At 47.6% G+C, this 15,630-nt stretch overlaps 1 long non-coding RNA gene across 1 annotated transcript in view; it reads right to left on the bottom strand.

The window, feature by feature from the left end:
* Positions 1-9,844: 9,844 nt before the first annotated feature.
* The window catches only part of LOC126534053 (uncharacterized), a 68,991-nt gene continuing 63,205 nt past the window's right edge, over positions 9,845-15,630 (bottom strand). The window contains exon 5 of the long non-coding RNA XR_011895485.1: positions 9,845-10,913. This is a non-coding gene — a long non-coding RNA (uncharacterized lncRNA). The remainder of the gene's footprint in view (positions 10,914-15,630) is intronic.

The raw sequence follows: 15,630 nt of genomic DNA, 5'->3' as shown, positions 1-15,630 counted from the left end.
TCCTCAGCACTGGGAACATGTTGATATTTCGACACATCATCGTGTGATTGAACAAGTTTTCATAATTGAAGAAGTTTAGATAATTTTGCTTTATATTTCTGTGTCTGTAGCTGAATTTCTATGATTTTTGTAATATCACCACTACCACCAGTTTGCAAGGAATAAAAAGCGGGATTATTGCAACCCCACTATCCACATATCAGTGCCCAGCAAGAACATCGTTTAAAGGTCTTTCAATGAAGAAGGCGAGCAAGACACAAAATTACACAATCACAGTCTAACGTCATGGAAACGCATTGTGGCTTCTACCGCAGATGCAGGTAAATTACAAAGATAATGTAAAAAGACTAAAGAAAAAATGCTCGTAAGCAGCCGCGTTATTTCGCTTTATGCACGGCTACAAGCACCTTGTTCGCCGCCGGACATTTCTGCGAGACATCACATAGGACACATTCATGCTGTTGAGACATGGGTTCTTCTTTTTTAAGTATCTCCGTATTTTGCACGATAAACAGAGAAGGCATGGACGATAGGAGCGCAAGCTGTGCGCATTAAGCACACCAAACGAAAGCATTGCTGACGATACGCATGTATTCTGCGCCACACAAGCAATGAATCCTCGTAGATGTGATGCTTTCCGGCTGAAATAGTCGCAACGAGGACGGAAACGTCGCACCTGCCTATGTACGCCTCCGAAATCATGTCCACAATTTCTAATAATACAGTAGAGGTTGACGACAGCAGCAAGGCATTTAAAACAATGCGACGGCGCACGTAGCAGGGGCAGTAGCGCAAGGAGTCATTGGTGGACTTCAATACCGCTGAGCGAACTCCAAGTTGTTCAAATCACACTCCAGCAACGGCCTCCTAAACATAGAATAATCGGATCTCTAAGACCATGCTATTGCTGCCTGCATGCTGCAGAAGCTACTGGAAATCGAAAATACATCATAGAGTTTCTTTTTGGGCTAAACTATAGCGGATAATAAAGAGTGTGGTGGTTGTTTTTGTAACGCAACACCTATATGTAGTTTAGCGCAAGAAGGAAGAAAACGAGAGTTTACTGGTTATTATTTTAACCATCACGGAGGCCACAAGAGCCCCACCAGTCTACAGGTGGCGCCACCCATCACCCCGCTTCAGAAGGGTCCTTCATAGTATCCACCCAACGACTCTGTTCCTCCGCTTTCAACGTGCCGGTTGGTGTTGTGCGAGCTGGCTGTTGCTACGATGCTTGTCTGATCGTGCATTTGTCTTTCCTGTGATGAAATGTGAGTGCACATGCACAAAACTGTCAGAAGATAGCTTGTGTCCCACTGCAAAGTCGCCCTATGAGTGGCGCGCCAGGGAAATCTCGACCAGCTGTTTTCATGCCGTAGAGTGCGTTTTCTTTGTCCCTGGTTGTTGTTGAAAGTTCGGTGGACGTCGCAAAGAAAGAATGCGCATAATTAGCGTGCCTCAGTTTGTCCGCTGCTCAGTGGCATTTTGCGAGGACGACTGCATGACCGTAAAGGGTCCGCAAAGAGGAGCTCTGTGATCAGCCAGTGGAAACAATGTTGAAGAAGTGCGGAAACGAGTTCGTTTGCCATTGGACCGCGTGTATGCGTCACTTCGTTCATTCAGCAATGGTCATGTGCCATCGATTGGGCCACGTGTGGCGAGCACGCGGCGACATGCTTTGTGGCGGTACTTAGCCCCTACGCTGTGGCAGACGGAGTTCCGCAAGCGAAAGTGTCGGACGTCTGCGATCGCTCCGAGAAGGCGCAACGTCTGCTCGAGTTGCAGCTCCATGGACGGCTGAGTTCCCTTGAGCCTTGATCGCCGGCGTCGCATATTTTGGTCTGTGATGTTCCGTCTGGTGTTGTGTGCGCGTGACACGCGCCACCAAGCATTTTGCTACGTGCTTGCCGCACGTATTCATTGTGGCATCCATAGCTTCCCACTGAAATGGGGGTGAAGGGGCAATATTACGGTACTCCCGTTGTATGTCGAAGGAATGCCCACCTAAGTGGCAGCATATCGAACGCCCTATTCAATGGGAGCAAAAACTCATACAGATGGGGATGTGCTAGAGCAAACGTGAAGAACGCCCATCTGGGTGTTTTTCTGTTTACAGTGTAAGTGAGACGTGCGACTTACGTGTAAATATGGAGGCCCGTAGGAGGAAAAATGCGTTGGCAAGAAATGTACCGAGCATGTTTAAAGCGAATCACTAAAGCACAGTACCAAACAAACCATGCGAATCTGCGCCGATCAAGCAGACGACTGAAGGAATTTTTTCTGTTAAAAGTTCCCTTGTGACATTACTTCTCTCACTCGTCACGCCAGAGGCGGTAGATAGAAGCGCAGAGCATTTAAACCGAAGAAAGAAAATCACCATCTACGCGTTCATCTTTTGCCGGTTGCTTTTCTGGTAATGCTGCAGACCCGACTTCCGCAGACTGGTGAGGCGACCTGCTGCTCTCTATTTTTTCGTTGCCCCGTCCGCTCCCCCCATAGGCGCTGCGTCACGCGTATGTACTTGTAGCAGAAATAAGAGCTTTTTGAACTATTATGACCTCCTCTAGAAAAGGATAAAAGAGGTCAGCGCCAGCCGTCGAGGGCAACCTTTAGAATCAGCCAGCAGTGTCGGGCCAACGTGAACCTGACGTCTGTAGCCAGTGAAACTTTCGCGCTCGACATTATGCAGCCCTACAAGCCCGGGCCGGCATCAGTGTTCAAGCCAGAGCCGGTGAAGCTGGCAACATAGATCCGGTTTTTTAAGGCCCAAACTCTCCATGGCGACATGATGGGCTTCTGTACACACATACATACATACATACATGCATACATACATACATACATACATACATACATACATACATACATACATACATACATACGTACGTACGTACGTACGTACGTACGTACATACATACATACATACATACATACATACATACATACATACATACATACATACATACATACATACATACATACATACATACATACATACATACATACATATTGCCACATGGGGTGACACAGCAAAGGAACTGAAGAAGAGGAGAACGAGGTTCGTGTCGGCATCGCGCGTCGCCGCTTACGTTTCGTAAAGTGCAAACGTCTGGATCTCCATTCAGCGTGTATACTACAGCAGGGTATACGCGACGATTTGGTGGAGGTGCGCGGTACGCTCAACTCGCCCCACAATTGGAGTTGATTCCAGTTCACCGCACAAGCCAGCGAATCCGAGGCTTCGCCCCAAAATTTGGAAACCTCGAGGAAAAAGTGATGACTGCGACGACTGCCACTTCTACGGAAAAGGTGACACCGACTTACCTACGCTGCTGAACCCCCAAGTGCTGACGGCTTTTCATAAGACACATTCGAAAACGTGCAAGACTGGCTTGCGGAGTTCGAGCGTGTGGCTGCGTTTAACGAGTGCGACAACAACGCCAAACTCAGGCACGTCTACTTCAGCCTCCAGGATGGTGATCGCACGAGGTTTATGAACCACGAATATGCCCTGTCATGCTGGCCTGAGTTCCAGCGCAAGCTATTGGAGACTTATTCCAGCCCCGATCGTCGGGAAAAAGCGGAGCGAGCAGTTCAGTCACGCGTTCAAAAGCCCAACGAGAGCGTCACGATGTAGGTGGAGGACATGAGCCGTCTCTTTCAGCGTGCCGATTGGAGCATGTCGGAAGAGAAGGTTCGTCATCTGATGAGAGGCGTAAAGGAACAGCTCTTTGGCGGTCTTGTTCGCAATACGCCCAAGACGGTTGCGGAGTTGCTCAACGAAGCCACCGCGATGGAGAAGACGCTTCAACAACGGGCGAACATGTACATCCGGCAAATGCCACCTGCACTCCGGATACGCCAGTAGGCTTCGGGTGCGACGTCGCCTTCCTTTGCGAGCTAATTCGCTCAGTGGTTCGCGACGAGCTGCAGAAGCACCACGCTAAGTCGCCACCTCCAGTCAGCTCCCTCACCAGCATCGTACGCAACGAAGTACAGTAGGCACTGCAGGCATCTCTATCCAGCAGTGAAGCACCACCTCTGCCAAGCGAGTCCCGGCGCAAGACTTAGGCAGAAACTATACTGAGCCCCGACCCGGCTTTCGATCCTCCTTCTGTTACCTCTGCAGTCGCGTTGCAATCGGCGCAAGCCGTTTCAGCACTCCGTTACCGTATTTCGACGACCACTGGACACCCGCGAGGAAATCAGAGGTTAGGCGAGCACCCGATCGACGACTGCTGTGCTACCACTGCGGCGAAGCTGGTCATGTGTATCGGGAGTGCCCCCACCGCCGACTCGGACTGCGTGGATTTTCCATCAATTCGCCTCAACCTAGGTTCAGTCAGAGGCTTCCCGACATCGCAGAATTCCTCGAACATCAGAGCAGGCCGGGCACATCGCAGCGGCAGTCCCGCTCACCCTCACCGCGGCGATATTTCTCTGCTCGTGGTACCACCTCGAGGACGACGCATGGGCGATCACAAAGTCCCCGTCGGGAAAACTGACGTCAGCGACCTTCCGAGGCGGGGCCGTACTCGACGCGCTGAAGACCTCGTATCGTACCGACCTCAGAACAACAAAAACACGATGACGCCAGAGCCAGTTTCCGCGAACAAGATTTTACTGGGCATACTTGTATTGATCGGCGGCAGAAAAATGACTGCATTTGTAGATACCGGCGCCGATTACACTATTCTTAGTGGCAAACTAGCGAGCGTTCTAAAAAAGAGTGACGTTTCCCTGGAATGGGGCACCACTTCGTACGCCAGGTGGCCACGTCGTCACACCGCTTGCCTCATGCAGGGCCAGAGTAGAAATTCGCGGTGCTGCTTTTCTCGCCACTTGTCTAGTTCTACGCGAGTGTTCCCATGATTTAATTTTTGGGATGAACTTTCTCTGGGAATATGGCGCCATTATTGACCTCCGCAAGCGCTGCATCACTTTCCCAACAGAAAGGGTAACAACACAGACCGACGCCATTGGACAAAGATTTGCAATTTCTGTTTCGGACGACAGCATCACGATACTGCCGCGTGTGACTTATGGTTCCGGTCAAGTATGACGAGCTGCAAGACAGTGAAGCCATTGTGGAAGGCAACATTTCTATGTTGCTGACCCAAGGTATTTGTGTAGCGCGAAGTCTTGTGGAACTTCGTGATAGCCAGACAGCGGTCCTCGTTGCCAACTTGACCTTTGACCATCGGCACAATTTTCGTGGCACTGCCGTCGCCTACGCCGAACCATCAACGGACATTATCGAGTGCTTTGCTTCTGAAGTGGAAACAAACGACGGTTCGCTCAGAGACATCGATGTAAACTCCGAGCATATAGACGTCCAAAAAAGCGCACTGCAGAAACTCTTGAACGAATTCCGCGCGTGATTCGCTCGGTCTACTAAAGTGGGCCAAACGCCAATCACGAAGCACCGCATAACGCCATCCGCCGACGCACGTCGCATCAAACAACAGCCTTATCGTGTCTCGCCGAAAGAACGTAAGGCAATTTAAGCCCAAGTCAAGGAGATGCTAGAGGGTGTCATTCAGCCTTCGCACAGTCTGTGGTCCACCCCGGTCGTTCTGGTCAAGAAAAAAGACGGAACGCTTCGTTTCTGTGTTGATTATCGACGCCTCGACGATGTTACTAAGAAGGACATGTACCCACTACCACGTATCAATGACTCTTTAGGCTGGTTGCGGCGAGCTAAGTATTTTTCGTCTCTCGATCTAAAGAACGGATACTGGCAAATTTAGGCAGATGAACGGGACCACGAAAAAACTGCTTACGTCACTACAGATGGCCTTTACGAATTCAGAGTACTTCCTGTCGGTCTCTGTTCGGCACCAGCAATTTTCCAGCGAATGACGGACACCGTTCTCACTGGTCTGAAGTGGCAAAGTTGCTTTGTCTACCTCGACGACGTGGTTGTTTTTTTCGGCGACATTGGACGACCACCTGAAACGACTGCGGCAAGTTTTTAAAGTCATCTTATCGGCTAACCTCGCCCTTGAGCCTCAGAAGAGGCATTTCAGCTAAAAGGAGCTGATATTTCTAGGACACGTGGTCAGCCGGGAAGCCGTTAGGCCTGACACCTCGAAAACTGCCGCTGTAGCCACGTTTCCAACATCGACCGAAGAGAACGGTGTCCGACGCTTCCTGGGCCTTTGCGCATACTACCGGTGTTTCATCGAAAATTTTTTGAAGATGGCGGAGCCGCTGACTGGCCTCACGAGGGACGATGTAACGTTCGTCTGGGCCTCAGAGCAAGAGGCTGCTTTCGCCCAGCTTTGACAGCGTCTGGTGTCAGCACCCGTTATGGCCCACTTTGACGAGGAGGCGACCAGGGAAGTTCATACAGACAGCAGTAACGTTGATCTTGGTGTGGTGCTTGTACAACGGCGGGAAGGTATTGGAAGTAGGATCGCCTACGCATGTCGCACACTATCACGTGCAGAGACCAACTACACCACCACTGAGAAAGATTGTCTTGCTGTCGTATGGGCGCTGGCCAAATTTCGACTTTACGTCTACGGCCGCCCATTCAAAGTTGTAAGCCATAAGCACTCGTTATGCTGGCTTTCAAATCTGCGGGACCCTTCTGGACGACTGGTACGGTGGAGTCTACGTTTGCAGGAATACGACGCGACCATCGTGTTCAAGGCGGGCCGCATACAGGAAGATGCTGACGCACACTCGCGCGCCCCTATCGATGCTACCGACCAAGACATTGCGGACAACGGCGCTTTCCTTGGGGTCGTAAGCGGTACTGACTTTTCCACACTGTAGCGCGCTTACGACGCACTACTGCCTATATTCGAACATCTGGAAGGGCGAAACCCATCAATACCCTGGCATATCGATCAGATGAACTCCGCTGCCACGAACAAGACCTATCTTTTGGCCGTTCCAGCAGACCTCCATGCCGAAGTTTTCTTCGCCTGTCTTGACGAGCCTCCGTCTGGCCATTTGGGTTTTCCAAGAATGCTTGATAGATTACGCAAATCCTACTAATGGCCGAAACTTGCCGAGTGGGTTAAGCGGTACGTCCAAGCCTGCCGGGAATGCCAGCGCCGAAGGTTGCTGAGTCCGATTGACCCACATGGAAAACCTTTCGACAAAGTAGGCATGTATCTTCTGGGCTGTGGGATCTCCACTGTCATCTTCCGACAACAAGTGAATAATCGTCGCCACAGACGTTTTAACGCGTTATGTTGAGACAAATGCGCTGCCTCGAGGCACAGCTTCCGCGGTTGCCCAGTTTTTCATACAGAGCATCGCCCATGCATCGTGTGATGACATGCATGGCGCCCCATCGCACGTCATCACAGACCGAGGCAAATCCTTTACAGCACAGCTCATTGAACACGTTTTTAAACTCAGCTGCACGACCTATCAAAGGACGGAGACAAACGGCTTGAGCGAAGGACTGAACAAAACGATGACTGACATGCTGTCTATGTACGTAGACGTATAGCACAAGACATGGGACGAGAGGCTCCCTTAAATAACGTTTGCCTATAACACTGCTACGGAAGAAAGAACACGCTTCACGCCGTTTTACCTCGCTTACGGCGGTGAAGTGCAGACTATGTTTGAAGCAATGCTGACGTGCGACAACATCGATCATGTCGACCTCGCCCGAGATGCCGAACTTCTCTTGCAACGCGTGGAAGAAGCCCGTCAGCTTGTCCGAGTTCACAATAAAGAAACAACAGAGCATCGATGCGCACCGTCACAATCTCCGCCATCGACAAGTCTAGTTCAAACCTGACGATCGAGTGTTGGTCTGGACTCCCGTGCGCCGAAAAGAACTATCCGAGTAGCTTTTGAGTCGCTAGTTTGGACATTACAGAATATTGCAGTGAATTAGTGACGTGAATTACGAAGTCCTTCCTGACGGAAGGCAGTCTCCCCGACGTCGACAGCCGCAATCTGAGATTGCGCACGTTGTGCGGTTGAAAACGTACTACAGCCCCTAATATTCGACGTTTTCGGCCGCTTAGGTTAGTTTTTGTTGCTCGCCCCTCAGTGCTTTGTGACTATATCGCAAACCACAGTGATTATGACTATTGCCTATGTGTTCGTCCTAGGCTACCTCGGCCCTCTCATGTCAGTCCTATGCATGTATTCCTTCTTTTTTTTTTTTTTTTTGAAGAGGGAGTAATGCCACATGGGGTGGCACAAGAAGGGGGCTAAGGAAGAGGAGAACGAGGTTCATATCGGATTCGGGCATCGCCGCTTACGTTTCGTAAAGTGCAAATGCCTGGATCTTCATTCAGCATGTATACTACAGCAGGGTATACCGATAATATGTGCAGAGATACGCACATAAACCCGATAAAATCCGCAGAATACCATAAGAACGCTAATGCTAAAAAAGGATCCTTTAAATTTTGTCCGTGCTGGACGGAATGAAACCGTCGTCACACGGCTTCCCCAAGAACAGCAGGCCGAAGCCTAACAGGCTTACCCACAAATGCGCTCTGTATGACTCCAATTTCGGGTAACTTTTTCCATGCTGACGCTTTAGCAAGCTGTGTCGCGAATGCACTGGGTACGTGCCGTTCTTCAATGTACCTCGTTCCTACTTGGTGCGCTGCAAGCGAGGGAACAGTTTTCTGCGTTCGCAGGCGCCTGCCATCACTCTTTGTTCCAGCTTCCACGCTGAATCTTCTAGCAAGCTTCGCTAGATGGCGCAGCGTGTCCAGCAAAAAGCTCGTGAGAGAAACACGGGTTACGCATTACGCATTTCTCAGCGTTCGAAGGCGACGTGCAGCAGCAGTTCATGCGCATATCGGATTTCGGTGGCCACGCACAGGGTTCGTAGTGGCACCGATAGATGCCACTACGTGCTCATAGAGAAGCCCAAGACAGGACTCCCACCGCAGTACATACCTCATATGTAACTCCTTACTATAGTGGCAATACACTGTATCCATGTTGGTTCAGTGCTAAACGCATTACCATCGATAGTCATCATGCGATAGGCTCGGCCGACTTTTATTTTACCGATCTAGAACAATTCAGTACCCTCTTAGGAATGCTCAATGGATATTTCAATTTAAGCTGTATCAAAAAGCTCTCCCCATTGCACATTTTTGATAAAACGATTTGTTCCTGTACTGTCCCTGTGATTTTGCTATGTTCATTGATTTGTTTCTGCACTAACAATGTTGTTTAGCCTCCTGCCTAACAGAGATGTTTGAGTTGCTCTCTAAAACCATCGGTCTCCGGAGCAGACTAAATTTGTTTTTTTCAAAAACTTGTTTTCGGATGACTGGCATAAATTTCCTTGCAATTTCGGTCGCTTTTAAAAAGCATTTATCTCGCTGATGTCTCCCTTTCAGTGTCTTGCGCGTGGAGCATTGCCGGCTTAATGGACGTCCCCATTACTGGGATTAAATTCTCAAAATTAATCGTTCACAAGCACCCCTTGCCTTTCGTAGGCTGCTTTTGCTTATGACATGTATAACAATTGCTTCGATTTGGTTTTTGAACCATTTTGGTGTATAATCATTTTAATAAATTTTGCCATTGATGTTGTCGTTCTGCCTTAAACTTTACTTTAAACACTTTTCTACTTACGCGTACTTTACACGGCCTTTTATGATGGATGCGTTGTTTGACTGTGCCCTGGTTATGACCCCGCTCCCTGTCACTACGCAGCCTTCAGCGTATACGCAGCACCACGTTCATGAAAAACATTTCTGCTATTTCGATGCTTTGTTATTGATCAACTCTAAAGGCAGAGCAGTGACGTTTAGTGCTGTTGCTCTTCATTTAGATGATGGAAATATACAACTCAACTTTCACGCAGACCGTCGGACACGAAGACACGCACAAGCGCTGAACTCGCAACTTATTTTTATTGAAAACCTAACAAAATATGTATGGAAAATTTATCATAGTGCAAGAATACAAAAAGCATTAAAAACGCATGCGCAACCACAGAAAATATTCATTTTGAGCATGCCACATCGTTGAGCGTGGTCACACAACCAGCGCATTCGCAAATTGTTACAATACTGCATTTCTTTCTGTTAACTCGATTGATGTATGGCTGACGCATCTGTCTTGTGTTTTCCGACTGTGGTAAGCTTCAATGATCAAGCGTTTGTTTATTTCTCGCAATGACGTTAGTCTTACTCATGTAGGGCACAAACCGCATGCACGGGAGTACAGGTTAAGAAAAGTCGATTTGTTGTTCTTTTTTTCTAGTTTCACGTTCCTTTATTATGACAAATATCCGTCTTTCTAATTGACCTATGTACGTAGCACCGTCCGCACGAGAAGGACAGACTATGTACAGCGACTGAATTACATTCCACTGACTGACTTGCTCTCGGCAGTGCAAGCTCCTTTGCCAACCTTGCCTCGAACAGGTGGGCAGTTAATAGTTAACTGACGCCGCGCGCGGAAAACAGAACACCGATGTCATAGAGAGCGCAAATACTCTTTAGGCAATGCGAATTAGGATGCAAGATTGGTATTGCGGCTAACCTTCATTTTCGGCTGCGGTTAACTGTCAACGTAACATTATTTCTGATGTGATGACTATCTTATGCCTCACTAACAATATCTTATGTGCACCCTTCGCTTTCTTTCAACGCAGAATACGCACCACTGTGAAATGTGTATTATTTCAATGCAATAATTTTGCGTGCTAAGTGCTTTCATTAGGTGCTTCCTTCTGGCATTTGTAAGTCATGCTACGTTGCTACAAAAAGACTGCAATGGGATTCGCTGTTCTTTAAAATCCATGGTCTGCAATGGTTTCTGTAATATGTTCTGGCAAAAATTTTTGTAAATGAGGTGTCCTCGCTGTGTTGCTTTCTTGAACGCTTGAAGACACGGTTGAGCAGAAGTGGCTACGTTGGATGAGTTCCAAACTCGCAGGTCGTATCTGTTGATATCACCTGTGAACGAAAAATGGGAAGGTATAAAGCTAGGGTTGTACGCAGCTTTTCTCTACAGCCCTATTGTACTGATACAATAGAGCTTGTTCTCCGGCTAGGCACTGGTAAAAAATCGGTAGATCAAGTTACTCAGCGCCGTTTCAGGTCACTACTAGTTACCATAATCGTTACCATTTGACACATCGCTTTACGTTGTTGTGTAGGGTGCCATCCAATGCTTTTTGTGTAGTACCACCTCACAAGCTGTATCTTGCTCCTGCACTGGCTGAGGTGAAAAAATATCTGCATCCTAGTCTAGCGCACATCTATTATTTTGTAGCGGCAGCGTCATCGGCAAGGTCGGCGATACGAGAGCGTCGGTGTCAAGCCACGAGAGCAAAGAGCGCCCTAGCTGGCGTGGTGGCAGGAGGCCCCGAAATAGAGAGAAGTGATTTATTCTCATAACCTAAAGGACGTCTTGTCACATCTCTGTCTCGCACGAGTTTCACAAGGTAATCGCTTACGTGATGCATAGAAACCTGGTCGTGTGTTTGCACTAATCGCGCTCCCACGCTCCTAATGAGAAAGCTGGCATTAGCAAGGGGTCATTGAACGAATATTAAATAAATTTCCTAGGCCTTGTGCAGTTATTTGGAATGGTCTTTCACTTTCTTTGTGATATCAATTTCCAATACATTTCATGCCAGTATGGGCGACTGGATATGTACCCGAATATACAACTTGGAAATTGAGAAGGCACACCATTAGATAAGTGCAACTGGGAATGTGCGAATGAGTACGTTCAAGAATATACAACTTAGACAACAGAATATGCGCAGCTGCTGTGAGGCAGTCGGTGTGTGCAAGAATATTCAACATGCGTCACTGAATATGTGCAAAAGCGCATGGCGCACTAGGTATGTGCCCGAATGCACAAGTTGGGCCATTGCGTATAGAAAATTGGGCATGTAGCCCTATGCGTGTGCTCATTCCTATTGAATTTTTAAAAATGGGCTTGGGTCAATCTTGAAGTGCCGTGATGAAAAAAATCGGCAGCGACCATCTCACGATGGCTGTCGCTGGCAATGCGCTTAACAATGCATTAATAAAGAGACACACCGAATTGCTAACGCCGACACACCTTATGGACAAGACATGTAATGCTCTGTCGGGCTTCCCTATGAAAACTCTGCACCATTTAGCAACGCCGCAGTGAAGCGTGTGGGTAGCGTCTGAAATGCTCACGCGCAGGTGCATGCGTTGAGAAACGCATAATACGTCAGCCGAGCTCATATCTCGCTCTTTGACTGGATGAATGGATGCATTGCGCGTCACCTTTGAATTGAGGTGGGGAGTTGTGCCACCAAGTTCTTATTATTATTTTGCCTAATGCCTTACCTATCTTTATGAACAAAGACAGGCAGAAAAAAAGAATTCCGAGCATGAAACTTTCTTAACCACAACTGGAATGTTTGTGTTTGTTCGCCCGCGTCGTTTATGGCGTCCACATTTTTCTACCACCAAACTTCCAATCGCCTCTTACTAGTGCCTGTTCTGGATATGTTTACGTCCCCTTCCTAACCATCAACCCGTAATCAAGGAGGCCAGGGGAGCCTAAACCAACGCTGGGTATATAGCTTCACATATTTTGCTCCATCATTTCCGTAACTTTTCCATAGGTAGCACATACTTATTCTTCGTGACTCTACCTTGCTTTAGAGGTACGCGTTTTAAGCCATCCTGATCTCGCTTCGAAAAGCAAGGAGCTTCTTTTTGACGTATCGTAAATTGTTTTCTTCATGATTTTGTTCTTTTACTTTTAGGAAGTTACGCAAGGTAGCTTTCGCTTGCATTGGCACCACGCATGAGATTCCCTGAGCGTTCTCCTCATCGATCTTCATCGTTCATCATCGTTCGCACACAATTTACACCATTGTGCCCTGCCGGCCGGACCCATCCGAATGCCTGCCGATCGCAGAAGCGGCCAGACACGCCGAGGAATGTCGCCAGCTGGCGCGCCGATTCACCTCGGACGACCAGAACCGTCAAAAAGCCGTTCACGATGCCCAGAACTCGACTCCCACTTTTCTCCCGGGCACTCTCGTCTGCTTATTAGTGCCACACCGCAACCTGGGCTCCCTTCAAAACTCCTTCCAAAGTACGACGGGCCATACCGTGTTCTGAAGCGAACATCACCCGTTAATTACCTGATTGAGCCGCTAACGCCGCCGTCCGACATGCGATGTCGTAACCGCGAAGTCTTTCACGTTCAGCGTCTCAAGCCGTACTACCATTCTACCATCCTTCCAGAAAACTAAGTCGCCAGGATGGCTCCTTTATTTCCGCGAGGCACTTGCTAGGAAGATAACGAACGTGCGCACAGAGTCAGCAGCATCGGCAGCATCAAGCGCGCAGCAGGCTTCAGCTCGTGAACTGCTCGGTGCATCCTAGAACCGGCGGCCTCTACGAACCCCAATAAATCTCCTTTATAGTATGTATGTATGTATGTATGTATGTATGTATGTATGTATGTATGTATGTATGTATGTATGTATGTATGTATGTATGTATGTATGTATGTATGTATGTATGTATGTATGTATGTATGTATGTATGTATGTATGTATGTATGTATGTATGTATGTATGTATGTATGTATGTATGTATGTATGTATGTATGTATGTATGTATGTATGTATGTATGTATGTATGTATGTATGTATGTATGTATGTATGTATGTATGTATGTATGTATGTATGTATGTATGTATGTATGTATGTCTGCATCATGAACCTATTTTATGTCCACTACAGGACGTAGGCCTCTCCCTGCGTTCACCAATTACTCCTGCCCTTCGCCGACCGATTCCAACTAGCGCCTGCAAATTTCCTAATTTCATCGCCCCACGTACTCTTCTGCCATCCTCAACTGCGCTTCCCTTCGCTTGGCAGCCATTCTTTATCCCCAATGATCCACCGCTTATCTAACCTATGAATTACATGACCTGACCTGCTCTGTTTTTTTTTCGTAAATGTCTCGAGGAAGCTCTGTCTCGCCCTTTACGACTTCAGGCCTCCCAGACTCTCATGACCCAGCTACAACGTTTGAGCGATTCTTCGCCCGGCAATAGCCTCTTTAGACGTGCAGGTAACAGGCCGCGCTCACATTTTTATGCAGCTCTGAACACGCTTCGGTTATTAGGATTGCGCTGCTAGAGACAGAGCAAAAAGGTGGACCCACGTGGACATTTCAGCATATTGCATGTCACCAAAATGTACCCTGAACGTAGTCAAAGAGCTGCATTCCTAGCTGCAGGAACCAAATCCGCAGTTCTACAACATTTGAACACGAATTATCCGAATCACCTGTAAGTATACAACGAGGGCTCTGGAAAAATAGAAAGAGACTACTGCGAAGCGGCTTTCGGTATTCGCCCTCTGAGATATGCTTGGTCTTGCCGTCTGAACTGTATAGCTTCGTCGACATTTGCGGAAGGCGTGAAAACAGCTGCTGTTCTGAGCATGCTAAACACATTGCCTCCACAGGACGTGGTTCTCCTGAGGGATTCAAAAGACTGCGTTGCAACCACTCTAGTGTGATCTATTGTCCATCATGTTCGACACCAGAAATGATTCCGAAGTAAGAAATAAGTGTCTCGCCGAACGTGGACCCCACGCGAGCCGTCTTTGATTTACCATGGTTCTGGGCAGAACCCTCCCTGCCACGCCACAGCTACCTTGCTGCCTAAGAACCCATGCACTTGATGCATAGGCACTTGATGTGGGCGGCAGAATCGGCATCACGTTATGTTGTTTCTCAGTTGGGCGGTAATATCACTGCGCATTAGACTCGGGGGCGAGATAGAATAGTTATAGATAAAAATACGCTATTTCGCAAACTAATGCTTACATCACTGCCCCAAAGTAATTCCTTTGTGTTTAAGTTATACTTATGAGGTTGTCACAGGGTCTCTACACTATGAAATGCATACAACCCGGCTGTCACAAGGTAAATAGTTGAGACCTTGAGAAAGTAATTTAGGATATGTCATGTATGTTTGTTTTATATATAACAGTTATAAATCTACGTTGCGTGATAATTCCCGAAAATGCTGAAAAAAACTCAATTAGAAGCAGGGGCCACTGATTGGCGCTTCCGTAGCGTCAGGCACGCGTTGACGAAAAAATCACACCACGTGTATTGTGTGTTTATCGATATGCCGCGGTTGCGTGTGGCGGAAAGGCAGCACATGCCAATACAAAGACAATGTATAAACAGCTGTGAAGTACGAGTACTGTACAAATAATATTTGTGTACGAAAAAGCAGGTATTTACATAGCAACCACCCAGTTTGGCATACAATCTTGCAGAAGGCAAAAAAGAAGAACACATAACAGCAGCCGCGGAATCAATTTCGCTGGTTAGATTATGAATTGATTGGAAACAGCACCAGATAAAAACAGCGCCATTGCCTGTTTCTTTCTCACATCCTGAAATTTTCTACCATTCCCGCTCTAGGAACAACAGTTCTCAAAATTCCCGGGTTGCTTCCTTTCATTCCTTTGTTATGTTTAATGTTGTGCAACTTATATTTTGCGCTGTTGTTATTTGTTGGTCTAGATAGAGTGAGCCTCGGTAAATATTTTTTTCTTCTCTAAGGATCGGCATCATTAGGCAATCACAAGGGAGAACGAGGTATGAGATTGGACTGCACTCAAGAAAAAGAGACGCATTTGG

This window comes from Dermacentor andersoni, chromosome 7, assembly GCF_023375885.2.
Source record: "Dermacentor andersoni chromosome 7, qqDerAnde1_hic_scaffold, whole genome shotgun sequence".
Classification (NCBI taxonomy): Eukaryota; Metazoa; Arthropoda; class Arachnida; order Ixodida; family Ixodidae; genus Dermacentor; species Dermacentor andersoni.
The sequence above is the reverse complement of the archived record's forward strand: the minus strand, read 5'-3'. Positions and strand labels throughout refer to the sequence as shown.